The 21,519-nt window shown below is 44.6% G+C and overlaps 1 protein-coding gene and 1 non-coding gene across 3 annotated transcripts in view; one reads left to right on the top strand and one right to left on the bottom strand.

The window, feature by feature from the left end:
* Positions 1-21,519, bottom strand: part of GRIN2A (glutamate ionotropic receptor NMDA type subunit 2A) — a 321,942-nt gene that overhangs the window by 277,898 nt on the left and 22,525 nt on the right. The gene's annotated exons all lie outside the window — the stretch shown is intronic.
* Positions 14,039-14,191, top strand: LOC119863115. The gene has a single exon (XR_005295501.1). It is a non-coding gene; the product is annotated as a 5.8S ribosomal RNA (ribosomal RNA).

Genomic DNA, 21,519 nt, shown 5'->3' with positions numbered 1-21,519 from the left:
CAGCAATGAGAACTTTGCTGTGCATGTTATGGTCGGCCACCCATACTCTCTCACCCAGGAAATCTCTCCTCCAGCTATAGGATCATGAGGAAGTGCTAATACAGAATAGGAGCACTAAGGGTTGGAGCACTGGCTAACACAATGTTAGTGTGAGTTTCAACCACACTTCTGGGGATGGAAGATTCATCCTCTCCTCCTTTTTAAGCACCATCCCCAAAACTAAGATGTAGGCATTTCCCCATATAACACTAGAGGAGAATATCTATACTGGGGTCCTTCACCCTGACAGCTACAACTGTTTAAGGGTGTGTGCATCAACAGGAGCCCAGCAAATCAGATCAATGGTGCTAGAAGCAGCAGTCCTGCTTTCACAGCTTCCCACTGTGTCCCTATTGACTGCTATGACTGTAACAGGAAGAGCTTCTACCACCAGAGAAGTTATAAAAATAGATTAAATCCATCAAATGTCCCTAATAGATGCATTCTGCATTTTTCTAAAGGAGAAGTAATTCTGGAAGGACCAGTGATGACAGAGGTACAGTAGAACCTCAAGAGTTACAAACACCTAGGGAATGGAGGTTGTTTTGTAACTCTGAAATATTTGTAACACCGAACAAAACATTATGGTTGTAAATGTTTGAAAGAACAACTGAACATTGACTTAATACAGCTTTGAAACTTTACTATGCAGAAGAAAAATGCTGCTTTTAACCATCTTCATTTTAATGAAAAAAGCACAGAAAGTTTCCTTATCTTGTCAAATCTTTTTTTTTAAACCTTTCCCTTTTTTGGTAGTTTATGTTTAACACAGTACTGTGCTTGCTTTAGTGGGGAGGGAGGTGTCTTTGCTGCCTGATTGCATAGTTCTGGTTCCAAATGAGATGTGTGGTGGACTGGTTAGTTTTTAACTCTGGTATTCGTAATTCTAGTGTATACATTCTAGTGTATGAAGCCAATTAAAGGCAAGTTATACATCCCTAGAACAGGAATACCAAGACCTTAACTGCCATATATGCAGTTAGGATACTGGACTCATGATCACACAAGTGGTTAGGATAATAAGCCTGGGAGAAGATTTAATTGTTGTTGTAACATATGACAGTTGATTTGTTACATGAATTTTCAGTGAGCACAAAGATGTTTCAGGGTCCTGCTCCAGAACCTAAGTTGTCATTTAAAAAAGAAAAACAAAAGTTCTAAAGGGAGGTCTAAATATACAGCATATGAAAAGATGCGAGTTGCCTTACCAAGTGGGGGGTCAGTGCTAACGAGCCAATTCAACTAAGGTGGAAGTGGGCTATTCTCAACAGTTGACAAGATTTCCACCTTAATTGAATTGGCTCGTTAGCACTTACCCCCCCACTTGGTAAGGCAACTCCCATCTTTTCATATGCTGTATATATAGACCTCCCTATTGTATGTTTCACTCCATGCATCTGATGAAGTGGGTTTTAGCCCACAAAAGCTTATGCCCAAATACATTTGTTAGTCTCTAAGGTGCCAAAAGCACTCCAACATTTAGTTAAGCTCTCAGTGAACAATTTAAAAATCACAGATATAGGATGACTTGACAGACCCTCTCCCGCCAACAAAGCTACCGCCCCTCGTTGGGGGTGGTTTTACTTTGTTGGCAGGCACAGGAGAGAGAGCTCTCCTGCCAACAAAAAGTGACTACACTGCACACCTTACAGTGGCACTGCTGGAGCGGCACAGCAGTGTCACTGTCGGGTATGCAGTGTAGAATAGCCTTAGTTGGAAAGGACTTCAGTCTTTGAATCTTTTCTCATCATAGAAACAGATTTTAAAGCTTCCTGCATTCTGCTTCAGAAAACAGATTCCAGGTGATCTTCACTGTGACTGATGTGAAGATTTGTTCCTAACACTTGATTGTGGGATCCTTTTCTGGTCCTGGCATCCAGAAGTTGCAGACACTACTTTATTTTTTTCCATGCTGCATCCTACAACACATGCTTCTACATAAGCTACCAGAAACACAAAAGGAACATTTAAAGGCAAGATAATTTAAACACAAAAGTAGTGAAGGAGCAATACATTCATGTCACATCTTAGGGGAATGTCCCCATTCCATATAGTTCCTCTGACCTCTGTGTGTGCAAGAGGGGTCTGACAAATTAACTTTTACTAGGTACAATATGAAATTAATCGGGGGTGGGGGGATGAAATCAGAGGATTATTTAAGGTAATAAAAGGTAAAAGGTAATAAAAGTTACCAGATTTAACTTCTCTCCTTTAAGCTTATTTCTAACATGCAGCATTCCTACAATGGTGCCTTCATCTCCACATCTAAACTGCTTCCCTGTGACATGATGTAAGCACCCTGTATCCATGTGGGCAGTGAAAGGGAAAAATCACTGCACTGGAGCCAACAGGTTTGCAAGAAAAGGTCTTCAGCTGCGACTCGGTAAGACACAAGCTATAAAGAGTGGGGTGGGCAGGAACTATTGAGCTAAATGTTTTTGAAGAACACATGGATGTGCTAACATGTCCTCCATGCTGGCCAATGAGTAATAGGAACTTACTGCACTGGAGCTAAGAGGCAGTACTGGTTAAAGGCCTTGCAACTTTACTTAAATTTTGTTTGACATGGTCATGCCAACAGGGAATCCATTCTCGTGGAAAGTACAATTTACACGTGTATTCTAATCTATTTGTGAACATGCTTTATAGAAGAACTCTATTAAACAAACATAGTTCATAATATTAAATTATAAAAAAAAAAGTTGTGGAGTGTGTGGCTACAAAACCCTAATTATTCGCTCCATGCTTCAGAAGTATATGGAAGATGTAATTATGTATTTAAGAAAGTGTCTAGTATTGCACATTTTTCTTGATGGACTCTTGCATGTGTTACATATTGATTTGTTTCATAACTGAGTATCTTCCCACAGGTTTATCCAGCACAACCATCTGAGCTTTTATTTGACAGGCCACCATCAGGACACTTAACGCTGTCTAGCAAATGTAACAGAATGGCTTCTGAACCAAGCCTTAGTAATGAGACAGACAGGCCATCTAACAGGGGTCATATTTTTGAATGAAAAAGCATTTTGTTCTAATAGCATACAGAATTTTACAGCTCACTTTGCACAATGACTGATTTCTTACAGAATTCTCCCTGTTGAGCTCACTTTGCCTACACTGGGGTTTTATTTCACCAAGAGAGTTGCACAATTTGTGAAAAGAAGTAAAAATCTGTACAGAATTGTGTTTGTTGTATCACTTGTAATTTTGTACACATTTACTATTGCTTCCGCCCTCTTGGTTTGCTTTTGCTAAGAGCCTTCAGAGAAGGGTTAACTGTTTCAGAATGCAAAGCACGCTGCTCTTCCTCCCTCTGATTCTGCTTCTTTAGCCCGTGGCTTCTCCTGTATCCTACTTTTCCCCCCTCATAAAGGTATTAGAATATAAAGATGCAATGGCCTCTCTTGTAATGCCACGTTTGGTCAGTGCATTAGTATTAATGGGTGGGGTGTTCAGTGCACTGTACTGGTTGATCAGTTAATTGTTTGCTAATGGCAGTATAGTATAAGCAGCCTCTCTCCAAACCACAGGTTCACTACGTTGTATCATGCAGGGTAGCAAAGCACTAAATATGGGTGAAATTACATTCACTCATGGCCTTTCATAGAATATCAGGGTTAGAAGGGACCTCAGGAGGTCATCTAGTCCAATCCCACACTCAAAGCAGGACCAATCCCCAATTAAATCATCCCAACCAGTGCTTTGTCAAGCCTGACCTTAAAAACCTCTAAGGAAGGAGATTCTACCACCTCCCTAAGTAACCCATTCCAGTGCTTCACCACCCTCCTAGTGAAAAAGTTTTTCCTAATATCCAACCTAAACCTCCCCAACTGCAACTTGAGACCATTACTCCTTGTTCTGTCATCTGCTACCACTGAGAACAGTCTAGATCCACCCTCTTTGGAACCCCCTTTCAGGTAGTTGAAAGCAGCTATCAAATCCCCCCTCATTCTTCTCTTCTGCAGACTAAATAATCCCAGTCCCTCAGCCTCTCCTCATAGTCATGTGCTCCAGCCCCTAATCATTTTTGTTGCCCTCTGCTGGATGCTTTCCAATTTTTCCACATTTTTCACAAGTGATTGTCACCGAGATAAACATACCAACTGTAAGGGAGTAACCAGCACCCTCCATGTGAGCATCGTTCAGGGCTGCAAGTTCTGTATGACTTCTCTCATATACAGCATGCACAGGCTGGTAATTTTAAAAGCACTGTCTCATTTTTTAAAAATGCAATAGTATTTTCAAAGTAGAGGCTAGTAACACTACAGCTCACAATATTACTGCTGTCTGTAGGACAGCTATTTCTAGACAAGTTGGTTTGTTCCACTAGCTTGTGTCAATGGTCTTTCACAAATTTCATTTTCCATAACTGCATATGTACTGAGAAAGAGATACAACAAGAAGTCAAGGTAAAGAGAAATTAACATTATAATTTAATCCCAGAAAACTTCTGTCTCTTTCATAACACTGGGCCATAAGGTATGAAAAGGAAGCATTTTCTTGCCCATGAATTATTTTGGTTGGTATTTTTGGTGCAGCAGTGGAAAAGAGGCCTGTGTGTATACTAGCCATAACTGAAAGAATACCGAGACCAACACTCAATCTGTCACAGGGAAAAATAATCTCTAGTTACTGTAAAATTTGTTACTGCTTTGTCTTCCAAATCTGTGTGCTTGCTGGAGCCCCTCTCTTTAGCACAAACATTAGAGAGCAAGGAACTCCTTTAGTAGTGTGACAGGGCAAGGCCAGATGGCTATGGAAGAGTAGTCGTATTGGGATCCAGGAAGTGGGCGGGCAAATCCTGTCCACTACTAAAGGATCCCCCCCCCAGCCTAAGAGGGGGCTCCACAGGACCTTGAAAGCCAAATAATTACGGAGGACAACTAATGAACAACAGGGACAGGGGTGCGGTTAAAGGGTCAAACGAAGGGAACCGGATGGGGACACCGAGCAGAGAACCCTGGTCAGCGCCCACTGCTCCTCGAAGGTGTCAAGAGAGTCAGCGGACGCCGCCCAGAGGAACTCTGCCTGGAGGCGTGAACGGACGAAGGATCGGAAATAGGCCCCACAGTCATAGGAGACTCCATCAGCCAACCTCCTCACCCTGGTTTTATAGATGGCCAATTTAGCCAGGGCCCGGAGGAGGTTGACCAGGAGATCCCGTGACTTTGTGGGGCCACGGATGGGGAGTGCATAAATGAGAAGGTGAGGGGAAAAGTGCAACCAAAATCTTAATATTTGTGAGGAGCCGGAATAGGGGCTGCAGCCTGGCGCACTCTAGGTAGATGTGCCCGCAAAAAGGGCAGGTGTCCGGGATTGGGGTGAACCGTGCCAAGTACATGCCCATGCTCACGGCCCTGTGAAGGAGCCGCCCACCGATATCCCCGGCAGGTCTTGGGACCAAGGTGGAATAGAGGCCAGCCCACGGGGCTCCTTACCCTGTAGGGGTGGCAGGCTATGGAAGAGTAGCGGGAGATAGATATATTAGCTCCAGGCTAAACAAATCCCTGGTACCAGGATAAGTGAAATGGAAGCTGCTCCAGGTCAATTAAGACACCTGGGACCAATTAAGAACTTTCCAGAAGGCAGGGAGAAGGCTAGGTTGATTGGGACACCTGAAGCCAATCAGGGGCTGGCTGAAACTAGTTAAAAGCCTCCCAGTCAGTCAGGTGAGTGTGCATGTCATGAGTTGTGGGAAGAAGTTGCATGGTTGGAGAGGCTGAGTAGTACACACCATATCCAGTACAAGGAAGGAGGCCCTGAGGTAAGGGTGAAGTGGAGCTTGAGGAAGTGAGGGCTGATGTGGGGGAAGTAGCCCAGGGAATTGTACATGTCATGTTTCTAAAAGGTCAGCTACCATAGCTGATACTATTAGGGTCCCCGGGCTGGAGCCTGGAGTAGAGGGTGGGCCTGGGCTCTCCCCCCCACCCACACCTTTGCCCCCTGATTAATCACTGAGACTGAGAGACAACAGAGATTGTGCAAGGAAGGATAACTTCTCCTCACCTCCCTTGCTGGCTGATGATGAAAATGGCTCAGTAGACTGTGACCCTTGTCTCTAGAGAAAGAAGGGTTACGTGGAGGGTCACAGTGAGCCTCTGAGGCTAGCGAAATCCGCCAGAAAACGCGGAACCCACGGAGGCAAAGACAGAGCTTTGTCACATTAGCTAAGAATACATGGGTTTTGATAACACTGCAATGTGACAGAATTCCCTTCTGGAGTGGGGAGTGAGTGGTTTTTCCCCATATAAAAGTTTATTAAACAGAATGATGGGAGCATGCTGCAACAAGTTCTACATAAATCATGCCGCCACCATCTCCATCCACATAATTTGCAAAGATACACATTTTCCTGCCCATGCTTATTTTTCTTTATGTTAAATGAATTTCATGGTGGCCAAAAGGTGCCAGATTGATACCCTCTGGAAAGCAAAGACTCCCTGAACAGAATACACACACTATAGTTTGTGGAAAGTTTGCATTACCATTATGTCCCACAAGCAAGCTTCAGTTCTGTTCTGGAGTGACCACATCAAGGAGTCAGAGGGTAATTCTATCTACATAGCAAAGAAACGAAAAGGTGGAAAGGTCAATACTAGCAAGAAATGACATTGGAGATGGTGGCTTGTGATGTATACATAGGATTACAAGGTTCCTGACAAAGATGGGACTGGGGTGAAAACTTCAGGCCCATATCTGGATGTTTACACTCCCCTGAATTTTGAGGATGTTGTGATCTTGTCTGCAGTTCAGAGACCCTTTATCAAGACAATCATAATATTTTTGGCCCAACAACCTTGAATGATACAAGGGATATCAGTTTGTCATGGTGAAGATGAAGTTTAGTGCACGTATTGGAGAACTTGTTCTAATACAATAATTTACTATCTGTTACACTGCAGAGCAACACCTCTGGCTGCTTCTCAGCAAGCTGCTTTACATTTGCCTTTTGTGTGAATTTTCCCAAAAAGTTTCTTTTACAGGCAGAAGTTGATAACTTCAGTTTTAAAAATAACCTTGGAAATCAGCCTCATTTTTCTGCTTCTTTGGGAAAAGGACATTATCTCTGTAATTGACCTACCTGAAAGTTAGTGGGTGTAGAAATCAAAAGCAAAACATTTAGGCTAAGACTTTCAGAAGAGCTTAAAGAAATTACTGGTAGGTTCCAAAATCCTATTGAATTTCAGTGGGAGTTAGACACTTCATCAAAATTGATCCAGAAATGAAAGTGATCCATTACATCTACCCACACTAATGTATTGAACCCACTTTTTATGAGCAACATTTTACATGATGCACTATACAACAAAGCAAAAAAGTCAGTATGTCTATAAATATCTGATGTCTTTGTAAAGATTAAATATGAAGATAAAGCACCCTAAGCAGATTTGAGATGGGTCCAATCTAGAACCTAACACCTTCAAGTTTAAGAGTGTGTTACTGATTAACCTCAATTATCAGAATCCAGCTTTGCATTTTATTTCTGGGTCAGATCTAGTTCTAGTTTGTGTGTCCAAAATGTGACAAAACCAGATATTTATCACAAGACTCCAACCCATTTGGGGCCCAAATTTTGAAAGAACAGGTCTTAAGATTTTGGCACCTTCAGTTCCAAATCTTTGTCCAGAGAAATAAGGGCTGTCTTCTGAGCCAGATGCAAAAGTGGGTGTGAATGCAATGTTGAGTATGAGGTTTTTAAACATACTCCAAGTCAGATGCAGAGAAAGTTTTTGTAGCTAGAGAGTTGCTGAATGTTTCCTAAATGATAAGCATTAATTAAGAAGATCTAAAAATATCCCTGATTCCTGTCAGAAGAGCATATTACAAAATTAAACACCACAGTTCTGGAGGACCACGATCAACTTATGACAGAAGACTCTGAAAACACGTCAACACATGAATGTACAAGAAAAAATAAATTTAAAAATATAAGAAAAATATCCAGTATTCCAAGACCAAAACCACAGTTGAGATACGTAGTAATGTATTTATTGTGCCCTAGTTGCAGCTGAGCTGAATTTAAGAAGCCTGGGTGGATCTGTAACCAAGGATGACCCAAAGCGCACTCTACTGGGAATCATGGATGTAACCTTGTAATAGATTCATAGATACTAAGGTCAGAAGGGACCATTCTGATCATCTAGTCCGACCTCCTGCACAGCGCAGGCCACAGAATCTCACCCACCCACTCCTACGAAAAACCTCACCTATGTCTGAGCTATTGAAGTCCTCAAATCATGGTTTAAAGACTTCAAGGAGCAGAGAAGCCTCCCTCAAGTGACCCATGCCCCATGCTACAGAGGAAGGCGAAAAACCTCCAGGGCCTCTCCAATCTGCCCTGGAGGAAAATTCCTTCCCAACCCCAAATATGGCGATCAGCTAAACCCTGAGCATATGGGCAAGATTCACCAGCCAGATACTACAGAAAATTCTTTCCTGGGTAACTCGGATCCCATCCATCTAATATCCCATCTCAGGGGATTAGTCCTATTTACCCTGAATATTTAAAGATCAATTACTTACCAAAATCACATTATCCCATCATACCATCTCCTCCATAAACTTATCGAGTAGAATCTTAAAACCAGATAGATCTTTTGCCCCCACTGCTTCCCTTGGAAGGCTATTCCAAAACTTCACTCCTCTGATGGTTAGAAACCTTCGTCTAATTTCAAGTCTAAACTTCCTGGTGGCCAGTTTATACCCATTTGTTCTTGTGTCCACATTGGTGCTGAGTTGAAATAATTCCTCTCCCTCTCCTGTATTTATCCCTCTGATATATTTATAGAGAGCAATCATATCTCCCCTCAACCTTCTTTTAGTTAGGCTAAACAAGCCAAGCTCCTTAAGTCTCCTTTCATAAGACAAGTTTTCCATTCCTCAGATCATCCTAGTAGCCCTTCTCTGTACCTGCTCCAGTTTGAATTCATCCCTTTTAAACATGGGAGACCAGAACTGCACACAGTATTCTAGGTGAGGTCTCACCAGTGCTTTGTATAATGGTACTAAAACCTCCTTATCCCTACTGGAAATGCCTCTCCTGATGCATCCTAAAACCGCATTAGCTTTTTTCACAGCCATATCACATTGGCAGCTCATAGTCATCCTATGATCAACCAATACTCCAAGGTCCTTCTCCTCTTCCGTTACTTCTAATTGATGCGTCCCCAACTTATAACTAAAATTCTTGTTATTAATCCCTAAATGCATAACCTTACACTTCTCACTATTAAATTTCATCCTATTACTATTACTCCAGTTTACAAGGTCATCCAGATCCTCCTGTATAATATCCCGATCCTTCTCTGAATTGGCAATACCTCCCAGCTTTGTATCATCTGCAAACTTTATTAGCACACTCCCACTTTTTGTGCCAAGGTCAGTAATAAAAAGATTAAATAAGATTGGTCCCAAAACCGATCCCTGAGGAGCTCCACTGGTAACCTCCCTCCAACCTGACAGTTCGCCTTTCAGTAGAACCCGTTGCAGTCTCCCCTTTAACCAATTCCTTATCCACCTTTTGATGTTCATATTGATCCCCATCTTCTCCAATTTAACTAATAATTCCCCAGGTGGCACGGTATCAAATGCCTTACTGAAATCTAGGTAAATTAGATCCACTGCATTTCCTTTATCTAAAAAATCTGTTAAATCTCTAATATCACACTATGTTTACATAAATACCTCATTACAGCATCACTACCCCTCAAGCTCATTTACCAGAACTAGCCAATTATGACTTAGATACAAGAAAAATTACTTAAGGGGAAAACAGGTCTCTTCAAAGAAAGAACCAGGCCAGTTAGCATCTTGAATTCTTCATTGCCCACCATTCTGAAGGTCACAACCTTCCTAGTGGATTTCAGTCAGTCATGTTTTTTCTAACCTTCTTCCTGATTTTGTTTGTTTGTTCTTTCTTGACCTTATCCTTCTGTCCTCCTCACACTGTTCCTTTCACACTTCACCATGTTTTTTATTTGCCTTTTCATTGCCTCTTTCTTGCCCCCGTAACAGGGTTTACGACCCACCCCTCTTCCTGGGGCCCACCTGCTCTTCCCAGTAAGGCTGAGAGAGACTTCAGGGTTGTGCAACACCTGTGTCTTCATTTACTCAAAGTTGTCCCACCACCAGTGCCTGTCTATATACAAGCTTTACAGGTTTGTTTGCCTCCCTTACAGGCAGAGTCAGCCTTCAGCTAGGAGGCCTCCAGCTTCCCCCATTACTTACTGACTGACTTTCTCCCTTGCTGCTGCCCCACCCCCCGCTTTATGGCTTGCTCCCAGCCTTTATAGCCCTTGGCTTGTCAGGTCAGCAGGTGTTGCCAATCCTCAGGCCAGCATCAGGCCTTTTCCATCAGCCCCAATCTGCTTCCCTTGATTGGAGCTGACCAGGCAGGGGCTAATTAGGTGCTTTTGCACCAGCACCCTACTACACCCCCCTTCCCAAGAGCGGGATTTGTGCTGCTATATTTTCTTCCCTCTCCAACTGCCCAAATCTAACTGTCAAAGAACATGCCAGAACCTTCTGATTCTAGCATTCCATCCTTTGCCAAAGTAAAGGGGAGCCAACCAATACATTCAGCTCTGTACTAATAGCAATATGAGGAGGAAAGGTATCACCCATATTCAGATTTTGAGACCTATAGTGTGTAACTGAGTGCCCAAATTTAAGTACACCATAATGTTGATGCGTAAGTCCTTAGAGAGGGTATTTAAGTTCTGCTCTGGGTGTTGATGTGCACTTAGATGCCCAAAAGGAATATTTTAGGTGTCCAACTTTCAACCATCAAGTTTGAAAATTGGGCTTGACTTGGCCAGCACGCTCAACCTTCAGCTAAAAATTAAAACTGCCTGTCCACCTCAAAGGAATATATGATTTGCTTGTATGGCTTGCTGCTACACTAAGTACTTCTGGCGCTCCATCTGGTCACACTTCAGACTGCACTTTGGAAAGCATAGGGTGAATTCTGTACAAGTTCTCCCCAAGACACACAGTATGGGGCATAGCTGCCATTCAGAGGCATGTACAAGTGAACTGAAGTGGGGGGCTACATGTTGTTTTCAGCCTCAGGCTAGACATGGCTAGTCAGTTGATGCAGCCAGGATTTTTATGTGCCAGTCAGATTAGATCAGCTGCTTCTCCTTGAGGAAAAGGATGTACAAGACAACTTAATTTTAAAAAAAAATCATCAGGCTCTGCCTGGGTCAAATGCTGGGGCTGTTTCGGAACAGAGCAGAACAGTTGCAGCATGAGAGGGGGCACTATTGTTGGGAAAACAAAGCTGAAAGGGTTGAAGAGTACCTCAAAGTAAGAAATGTAGCTTGTTAGATGAACTGGAGACAAACATGCAAATCTGAAGGTTTTTTCTATCGGAGGATTCTAGGGTCTTATAGCATTACAGGACAGACAGACAATTACCATCCAGGACTAACATTTTACTTTTGGGGAAAATCAGGGACAGATTGTAGACATGGTACAGAAAACATGAAGCAGAAAGACCCGTGACACTTCAGTTTCACTGGTGATGGAATGAGGCTAATACAACAAACAGTCTTTCACCCTTCCTCACCAGCAGCTCACCGGACAGCCTGCACTTGAACACAAAGAGGGGATTGAGGGCTAGGGGCAGAGCTGGCAAGCAGCATCTTTTTGAATCACATTTCCATCAAAGCAAAGTAGAAAATCTTTCAGAAGTTAATGACTCCACATCTTCTATCCTGCCCCCCCCCCAGCTTTGATGCAAGGTGGGGGAAGTGCAAGTGCAGCAGAGATAGCCAGTGGACATATGTAGTGTTAATTCAACACAGGTTATGACTTCATCCTTAAAAAGAATGCTCCACAGTTAGTTTGTATCTGGAGAGACAAGTCAGAACTACTCTAACATCTTCAGACCCTGCATTTTGCCTTGTACACAAATACAATGAGCATGTACGTAGGACGTGTAGTATAATACTGTATCTGGATTGAGTCCATTGTTCAAAATTAACCACTTTTCCTATTACCCAAATTCCATCCATCCTCCTTACTCTCCTCCATTGCAAGGATAAGAGGGCCACTACCCAAACAGGCACACACCCTAGAGGAGCTGCTCCCTAGCTTCTAAACATTACATGACCAAATGCTGTGAATCTAATTCACAAAAAAGATTTAACAGTAAAAACACACAACCTAAGATCTGGGGGGGGGCACGGAGGGGGGTCTTCAAAAGTTTTTTCCCCATGGTCCTCCACATCAACATGGAAGGGGAGATGCATATAGCTTTGTATCTTCATTAATAAGAAAATTAAGACAAAATAATTGGCTTCTGTGGGTCCCTGGAAAAAAAAAAACCAGCTGGCAGCGCCAAATAGATTATGCTAATACCGATATTACTGAAGTTCTGGAAGAGCCTGAATCGCTCCAGGGAAGCAATAGCGAAACGAGGCATGGTCACTTTGAAACAGCATTTCATCCGATTCACTGTTCAGCCATTTCTAAAGCACAAAGTTATTTATAGGTAATGCTATCCATGCGTTGCAGACTGTACGTAGCACTCGTTAGCATATCACTGCAGCTTTACCCTCAAGCACAATAAATTAGCAGTAAATATTTAGGTCATTCTTTTAACGTCTATTTTTGGAAGAGATGCCATTTCTGTAAGAACAACATTTTAGTCCTTTTATCACTGCTGAGTAGAACTGCAAACAAATAATGCACCATAATGAAATTTTTTATATTCTTCCCTGCCAACATCCTGCTGTAATTACTCACATGTTCTGAACACAGAGTAGTGCTTTTCAGGTACTGGCAACATATGCCTACACAGCTTGACTCTGTACAGGATTTCTTAGGAATTCTGAGATGGATTCCCTCACCTTTATTTGTTACTGAGCATTGTTCACTAGTAAGAAATAGAAACAAATTCCCCATGTTTACCTCAAAGATATTCATAGATATTCATAGAATATCAGGGTTGGAAGGGACCTCAGGAGGTCATCTAGTCCAACCCCCTGCTCAAAGCAGGACCAATCCCCAATTTTTGCCCTGGATCCCTAAATGGCCCCCTCAAGGATTGAACTCACAACCCTGTGTTTAGCAGGCCAATGCTCAAGCCATTGAGATATCCCTCCCCCCATAAAAACCTTCATCTGTTTCTGCCCAGCAAGACCTGGAATAAGGTGTGGTGGTGCAATTCACAGACTTGCAGTAGAGCCTTTCTGGTGTAAATGAGAGAAAGAGTGGGGAGAATACATAGTTAATGTTTTGGGGGGGACTTCGTGCCTACAGACTTGCCAGAGCCAAGCGAGGTCACTCTGCTGGATGGGCTGAAATCATCCAGAGATAAGGTGGGTATTAGGTATGCTCATTAACCCGTTGAAATTACTTGGGTGATTTCCATGATGGGCAAGCAGCCTGGCAAGATGCACCTAGAGTCACTCTAAGAATGGAAACACTGGTAACTCAGTGGGAAGGGGGAAGTTTATAAATAGGTGGGGGGGGGGACTGAAGACCGAAGAACTCTGCAGTGGATCAGTACAAGAAGCAGAAGGGCCAGCTGTAAGGACTGCATTCTAGGGACATGGCTAGCTTAGTTGGATTAGACTGCAGACTCCCTCACCCCACTGGAAAAAAAATACTAGAAGTTTGGCCTCCTTGTAATTGCTTATTGAAATTACTACCTGTGAAAGGTATGGTATAAATGACTTGTCCAGCACCATACAGAAACTCAGTAGCAGAGGTAGGGATTGAGTCCAAGTCTCCAGGGGGGCATTCAACTGCTTTAACCACAAGACAAATCCTTTTCTTCCTGCAATCCCCTGCCTCAGTCACTACAACTCTACCTTCAGCAAACAAGGCATGGTTCCTACAGATAAGAGACTTCCCAGATAATGCCAATTCACCTCTAGTATGCAATGTTGTAGCCATGTCAATCCCAGGATATCGGAGACAAAGGTGGATAAGGTGATATCTTTTATTGGACCAACTTCTGTTGAGCAAAAAATAAAAGCCTCGTGACAACTCTTAGCGGTGGATCACTCGGCTCGTGTGTCGGTGAAGAACGCAGCTAGCTGCGAGAATTAATGTGAATTGCAGGACACATCGATCAGACACACTTCGAATGCACTTGCGGCCCCGGGTTCGTCCCAGGGCTATGCCTGTCTGAGCGTCGCTTGAAAGTCAATCGTCCCCGCAGATGCAGTGGCGGCGGGACACGCGGCCCTCATCCCCTGGCGGGCGCAGGGCCGTGAGTGACCCCACCACCACCCTCCGCTGGAGGGCACAGCTGGGGTGTCACAGGCGCCGGGGTGGTTGGGGTTGGGGAAGCGGGGTCGGCCGTGGGTGCCGGCTCACGGGTCTCGAGGGGGAGATGGGCCTGCCCCGCGTGGCTGTCTGTGGCAGCACAGCTGCCCACGGGGTCCTGGTCCCCTCCCTTTTCCCCGGGTCACGATGGTGCCCAGGAACAGGGGCCGCACGGTTGGGGCGCGAGACTAGCCAGGAGGAAAGTGCGGAGGGTGATGACTGAAAGCCAGGGAGAGAGAAGGAGCCAGGCGGCACGCATGCGTGATTGTGGAAGAGGAAAGAGAGAGAGGGTTCTCGTGAGGGCGCCCAGGATTCAGAACCCCCTCCTGTCTCCTCCTCCGTCTGCCACCTCTGCCGGTCATTTTCCCCTCTCCCTGGCCCGACGATGCTCCCCCCATACCGGCCTCCCGGCGCTGTCGGCTCTGCTCGCCCCAGTGCCCATCTTGGCACCTCTCCACGTGCTCTCCTCCGCTGGGCTGTTCTTCCCCAAGCTGGTCGGATCAGGCCTCCTCCGGGGCCGAAGCAGCTCTTCCGTGGTGTGGTGGGGGACTGCGACCTCAGATCAGATGTGGCGACCCACTGAATTTAAGCATATTAGTCAGCGGAGGAAAAGAAACTAACCAGGATTCCCTCAGTAATGGCGAGTGAACAGGGAAGAGCCCAGCGCTGAATCCCCGTCCTGCGGTGGGGCGTGGGAAATGTGGCGTACGGAAGACCCACTCCCCGGTGCTGCTCTCGGGGGCCCAAGTCCTTCTGATCGAGGCACAGCCTGTGGACGGTGTGAGGCCAGTAGCAGCCCCGGCGCGTCAGGACCGGGTCTTCTTGGAGTCAGGTTGCTTGGGAATACAGCCCAAAGCTGGTGGTAAACTCCATCTAAGGCTAAATACTGGCACGAGACCGATAGTCAACAAGTACCATAAGGGAAAGTTGAAAAGAACTTTGAAGAGAGAGTTCAAGAGAGCGTTAAACCGTCAAGAGGTAAACGGATGGGGTCCGCGCAGTCTGCTCGGAGAATTCAACCCGGCGGGTTCGGTTGGCTGTCCTGGGACAACAGATCCCCCTCGTCCCCCCTCTGGGGCGGTGTCAAGCGGGGACCGCCGCTCGGACGGCCCCCCGTCGGGTGCATTTCCACCAAGGCGGTGCGCCGCGACCGGCTCTGGGTCAGCTGGGAAGGCCTGGCGGACAGGCGGCTCCCTGCTTCACAACAGGGAGTGTTACAGCCCCCAGGCAGCAGCTCTCGCCGCATCCCGGGGCCAAGGGAGATGACCGCCGCCGCACCTTCCCCCTTGGCCCCCTGCCCCCTCCCCTCGTGGGAGGTGCGGTACGGGGGCCGCGAGGGGGATGGGTCCCCCTGCTCCCGGCGCGACTGTCAACCGGGGCGGACTGTCCTCAGTGCGCCCCGACCGCGTCGCGCCGCCGGGCGGGGAGGGCCGCGCCAGGGTGCCCGGGGTCTGCGGCGATGTCGGCAACCCACCCGACCCGTCTTGAAACACGGACCAAGGAGTCCAACACGTGCACGAGTCAGAGGCTCGAATGAAAGCCCATGGCGCAATGAAGGTGAGGGCCGGCGCGCGCCGGCTGAGGTGGGATCCCGAGGCCACCGATTCGCGGAGGGCGCACCACCGGCCCGTCTCGCCCGTCCCGTCGGGGAGGTGGAGCATGAGCGTACATGCTAGGACCCGAAAGATGGTGAACTATGCCTGGGCAGAGCGAAGCCAGAGGAAACTCTGGTGGAGGTCCGTAGTGGTCCTGACATGCAAAATCGGTCGTCCGACCTGGGTATAGGGGCAAAAGACTAATTGAACCATTGAGTAGCTGGTTCCCTCCGAAGTTTCCCTCAGGATAGCTGGCACTCGTCCGTCTCCGCAGTTTTATCTGGTAAAGCTAATGATTAGAGGTCTTGGGGCCAAAACGATCTCAACCTATTCTCAAACTTTAAATGGGTAAGAAGCCCGGCTCGCTGGCATGGAATGCGAGTGCCTAGTGGCCGACTTTTGGTAAGCAGAACTGGCGCTGCGGGATGAACCAAACGCCGGGTTAAGGCGCCCGATGCTGATGCTCATCAGACCCCAGAAAAGGTGTTGGTTGATATAGACAGCAGGACGGTGGCCGTGGAAGTTGGAATCCGCTAAGGAGTGTGTAACAACTCACCTGCCGAATCAACTAGCCCTGAAAATGGATGGCGTTGGAGTGTCGGGCCCATACCCGGCCATCGCCGGCAATGAGAGCTGTGGGGGCTATGCCACGATGAGTAGGAGGGCCGCTGCGGTGCGCCTTGAAGCCTAGGGCGCGGGCCCGGGTGGAGCCGCCGCAGGTGCAGATCTTGGTGGTAGTAGAAAATATTCAAACGAGAACTTTGAAGGCCAAAGTTGAGAAGGGTTCCATGTGAACAGCAATCACACCGTCATTGACAGGACAACTAAGGCAATGACGACTCTCCCCACGTATGCCAACAAACTGGAGGGAGAGAGTGATGAGTGGCTGATTATCTCTGTGTCACATTACTACTGCTCAGGCAGCCACAGAGGGAGGAAAATAAGTCAGGCTTTTCTAGTGTTCCTTTTGTCTAACATTTCCTATAAAAGGAACATACGAACACAAGATTAGAGCTGATTCAATATACACGTTAGTTTGGTTCAGATTCCCCATAGATTTCTTTTTTTAAACACAAAAAAAGGGCTTTGAAAAAAAAAAGTGAGATGCTAAGACCCTACAGAACAGAAAAGTCTCACTAAAACTACAGCATAATACAGCAAAATCCTGAAAAGGCTAAACTCCAGTCTGTGCCACAGCAGAGAGGAAAGCTGAAGTACTGGTTAGGGGAAAGAATATCAGTATAGTGCTTTCTGCATTACAGTGACTCTTATTGATTATATTTGGAGCAAGTGCTCTCAGTCTGCTCAGTGTCCGCCCACCACATACTCGAGGCCACCTAACCCTGGGGAAAAGCTGTAAAAACAGCAACTTTGGGTCTATTGCTAAAGTTAAAAAGGGAGTTTTTCAAAGTAAGAAAGGACTCAAGTGCCCAACAAATTGTAATTGTAAAAAACTGGTTTTTGAATGTTATAATTCTTGATGTCTGATTTGTGTCCATTTATTCTTTTACATAGAGACTGTCCAGCCTTTTACGTAGAGACTTCAGCGCCCAACTAAAACCTCTCCAACGCATCATCAAGGATCTACCACCTATCCTGAAGGACGACCCATCACTCTCATAGATCTTGGGAGACAGGCCAGTCCTTGCTTTCAGACAGCCCCCCAATCTGAAGCAAATACTCACCAGCAACCACACACCACTCAACAGAACCAATAATAACAAAACCCGTTGCCAACTCTGTCCACATATCTATTCAGGGGACATCATCATAGGGTCTAATCACATCAGCCACACTATCAGAGGCTCGTTCACCTGCGCATCTATCAATGTGATATATGCCATCATATGCCAGCAATGCCCCTCTGCCATGTACATTGGTCAAACTGGACAGTCTCTATGTAAAAGAATAAATGGACACAAATCAGACTTCAAGAATTATAACATTCAAAAACCAGTCGGAGAATACTTCAGTCTCTCTGGTCACTCAATTACAGACCTAAGAGTGGCAATTCTTCAACAAAAAAAACTTCAAAAACAGACTCCAACGAGAGACTGCTGAATTGGAATTAATTTGCAAACTGGATACAATTAACTTAGGCTTGAAAAGAGACTGGGAGTGGATGGGTCATTACACAAAGTAAAACTATTTCCCCTTGTTTGTCCCCCTCCCCACTATTCCTCAGACATTCTTGTCAACTGCTGGAAGTGGCCCACCTTGATTATCACTACAAAAAAGTTTCCCCCTCCCCCCCACTCTCCTGCTGGTAATAGCTCATCTTAAGTGATCACTCTCCTTACAGTGTGTATGGTAACACCCATTGTTTCTTGTTCGCTATGTACATAAATCTCCCCACTGTATTTTCCACTGAATTCATCCGATGAAGTGAGCTGTAGCTGTAGCTCACAAAAGCTTATGCTCAAATAAATTTGTTAGTTTCTAAGGTGACACAAGTACTCCTTTTCTTTTTGTGAAAAAGCAGAATTTTGCAATTCTTGCTTACAAAGGGAAAACAAACTTAAAATAGCCTGGCATAGAAGCTTTCCTCCCCAGCCCATTAAGAATTTCCCAATTCTGGTGTGGTGTTTCAAGTGCATATTGCGGCATAGGTGGATCTAATACGTATTAATATATGAATACCAATATGTAATAATGGTATGAACATTGTGACCTTGTAAATTAGGTAAGTTACTGTGTAACTGATTCTTAAAATTTCTGTGACTCTATGGATCTAACTTATAGTGAGGGTGGTAGAATGTTTGTTACATGCTTGCATTTAATGAGCATTGTACAGGAAGGTAACAATGATTTGGTAGCTAAAAACATCCCAACAAACAGCTGGGGGAGGGGGGAAGGAAGGGGAGAGGGCAGCAATTACAGCACAATGGTTCACTTCCATGCTCCAGGCCAAAGTGTCATAATTAATTACTTTGCCAGACTAGGTGCTTTGGAGATCAAAAGAACACTTGATTTACAAAATTCAGAGAGTAGGAAAGGGGTGAAGGGTTTTCCAGTGCCAGAAGCTGTCTAGGAAGCCAGGCTGACTCAGACACTGTGCAGAGAGAATCTAAAGGAATTGGGCCCTCCCAGATCTGGGGATTGGTAAACCTTAGGAAATAACTAGATTTCCATAAAGCCTATTTTTATTGTGTTTAGTATTGTGTTTCTCTTAGATGGATATTCTAAATAAATACTTTATTATAAAGGGGCTCTTTGGTCGCTGATTAGCACTATCATTTGTCCTGAAAGGAACAGTGTATCAGGACTGAGCCTAAGTCAGACCTGCAGAGGTAATTGTGGCTAATACTAATCATAGTACTAATCTCTGGCGGATTTGAACTCTGGGGAATGTTTTTGAAGGCTTATATGAGAAGCAGGTGCCCAACTCCCACTGAATGCATCCGATGAAGTGAGCTGTAGCTCACGAAAGCTTATGCTCAAATAAATTTGTTAGTTTCTAAGGTGCCACAAGTACTCCTTTTCTTTTTGCGAATACAGACTAACCCGGCTGCTACTCTGAAACCTGCTTTTTCACAGTCATCCAACAAGTCACCATTTTTGACAATGGAAGTTTGGTTTTTCAGTGTTGCCAAGGGAAAAAGCAGGCATGTATTAATGTTTGCAAAGTGTCTGGAAATTCTGGGATGGCATTTTTTTGGAAGGGCAATGGAATAATTATGTGAGACAGGCAGCAACGGGGTAGCAGCCAGGAACTGGAAAGGAGTCACCATTTGGTATCAGAGTAGCAGCCGTTTTGGTATGTTACTGAGATGCAGCTGGCTTCCATCTGCCTGACTGCTACAAAGAAAAAAATCCTGTAGTGGGTACTTGTATAACTGGATGCGATGGGTCTTGCCTTTCAAAAGGCCCAAAGAAAGCAGCACTCAATCTGCCCAACTACATGAGAAGTGATGTCTAGGTGGGTTGATCCTATCCTAGAAGGTATATCTAAACACACAATATAATATATATGCATTGCCATCACCATTATATCAGCGTACTTTACAATAACTAAAAATGCAAACATTAAATATCCATCTCCAAGCCTATTCTCTCTCTGCTTTCTCCACCCAGACTGGAAACAAGACGATCCATTATACCAGTTATGATGTTCTAAGTAATATAAAGTCCTGTCCACCTGCAATCTAGACAGACCACAAAATCATGTCATGTAGGCCATCAAATAGCCATTCGATAAGAATTATTTGAACCAGCAACTATAGAGGCAGGAGAACATATATTCCAGGCCAGACCCAGTGGCTCATATCTTAGAAGTTTGATAGTACTGCCCATCACCTCAGTATCTGAGCACCATCCACATGAAGTCAATAGCAATAAGCAAAATCCCTAATAGACTTTATGTAGCCTCTTGCTCTTTCTTCATTTTAAAAGAAAAAGCTCTGCTTGGGGTAGGGGTTTTGTTTTTGAGATTGTTTCATTTAAGAATATATTGTCATAAGCCTCAACTTGCAGAAAAGAGAGGTTTGAAATCTTAACACATAGATGCCATGTCCCACTAACATCAAAGCTACATGTACAGATCAAGGGGAGACTAGAACTCAAAGTTTCTCTCAATGTCCTGAATACTGCAATCACTATTTTCAACTGTATAGTGCAAACATTGTTTGAATAGGTTCATTTTTTTCTTAATATAATGAAATGACATACTGCAAAGAGCTTTTTAAGCAGTGGATGCAAGCCTTCGGAGTCGCTCTCCTGAATATTCAGCTGTCTGCGTGAGGAGAGAATTAAAACTCCATAAGGGTCAAAGTACCCAAAACACAAGCTCTTATAAATGCTTTAATTTTACATTTTAAAATGAAAACACTTCTCTAGAATGCAGTAATCTCATACGTTTTAGGGGCTTACCAGTAGAATGGGTTTTCTGCAGCTCTTGAGACGCAGTTTCCTGTACTCCCATAAGAACCCCAGAGTATGTTACCATTCCCAAAGCTGATCAAACCAAACATTTGGATTCTCTTCAGCATGCTCACCCTCAAGATTTGCCAAGGCCTAAGTTACATTTCACTCCATTCACCAAACTTGGTCATTAGTGATCTGCTAGCGATTAGCAGATCGACAGACACACAACTACCTTGGCCAATAGGATGGCTAGATTTGGGGAGACTGCCAGACCAGTAAAATAAGAATACTTAGATGGGGAGGGGAGTTCTCTCAAATCTCTTTACATAAATGCAAATTTATACTCTAACACACACCTGTGCAGCAGGCATCATTATCCATGTTTTACAAATATGTGAACGGAAGCACAGAAAGGCGGAGGGACTTGCTTGCGGTCAGATGACCAGTCAGTGGCAGAGTCAGGAACTGGAGCTCCTGGATCCCAATCCTAACAAACTCAGGATAAGAAATTAGAATTATTTTGCACCTCCAGAGTACCATTTAAAGTATAAAACCAGACATTTTAGAAGACAAAATTTCCAAACTGGAAAATTAACTTTTTTTTCCCCAAAAAAACTATAGATGTTATCAGTAGGGAGATAATAAAACACCAATTACACTGCTGCAAGTGAGCAATTTTTTTTAAAATTTGTTTTTATTCATAAGTACTCATCTCAAACTAGAGATATTAAATTCACTA

This window comes from Dermochelys coriacea, chromosome 10, assembly GCF_009764565.3.
Source record: "Dermochelys coriacea isolate rDerCor1 chromosome 10, rDerCor1.pri.v4, whole genome shotgun sequence".
Lineage (NCBI taxonomy): Eukaryota > Metazoa > Chordata > Testudines > Dermochelyidae > Dermochelys > Dermochelys coriacea.
This window is presented reverse-complemented; position numbering and strand designations above follow the sequence as displayed.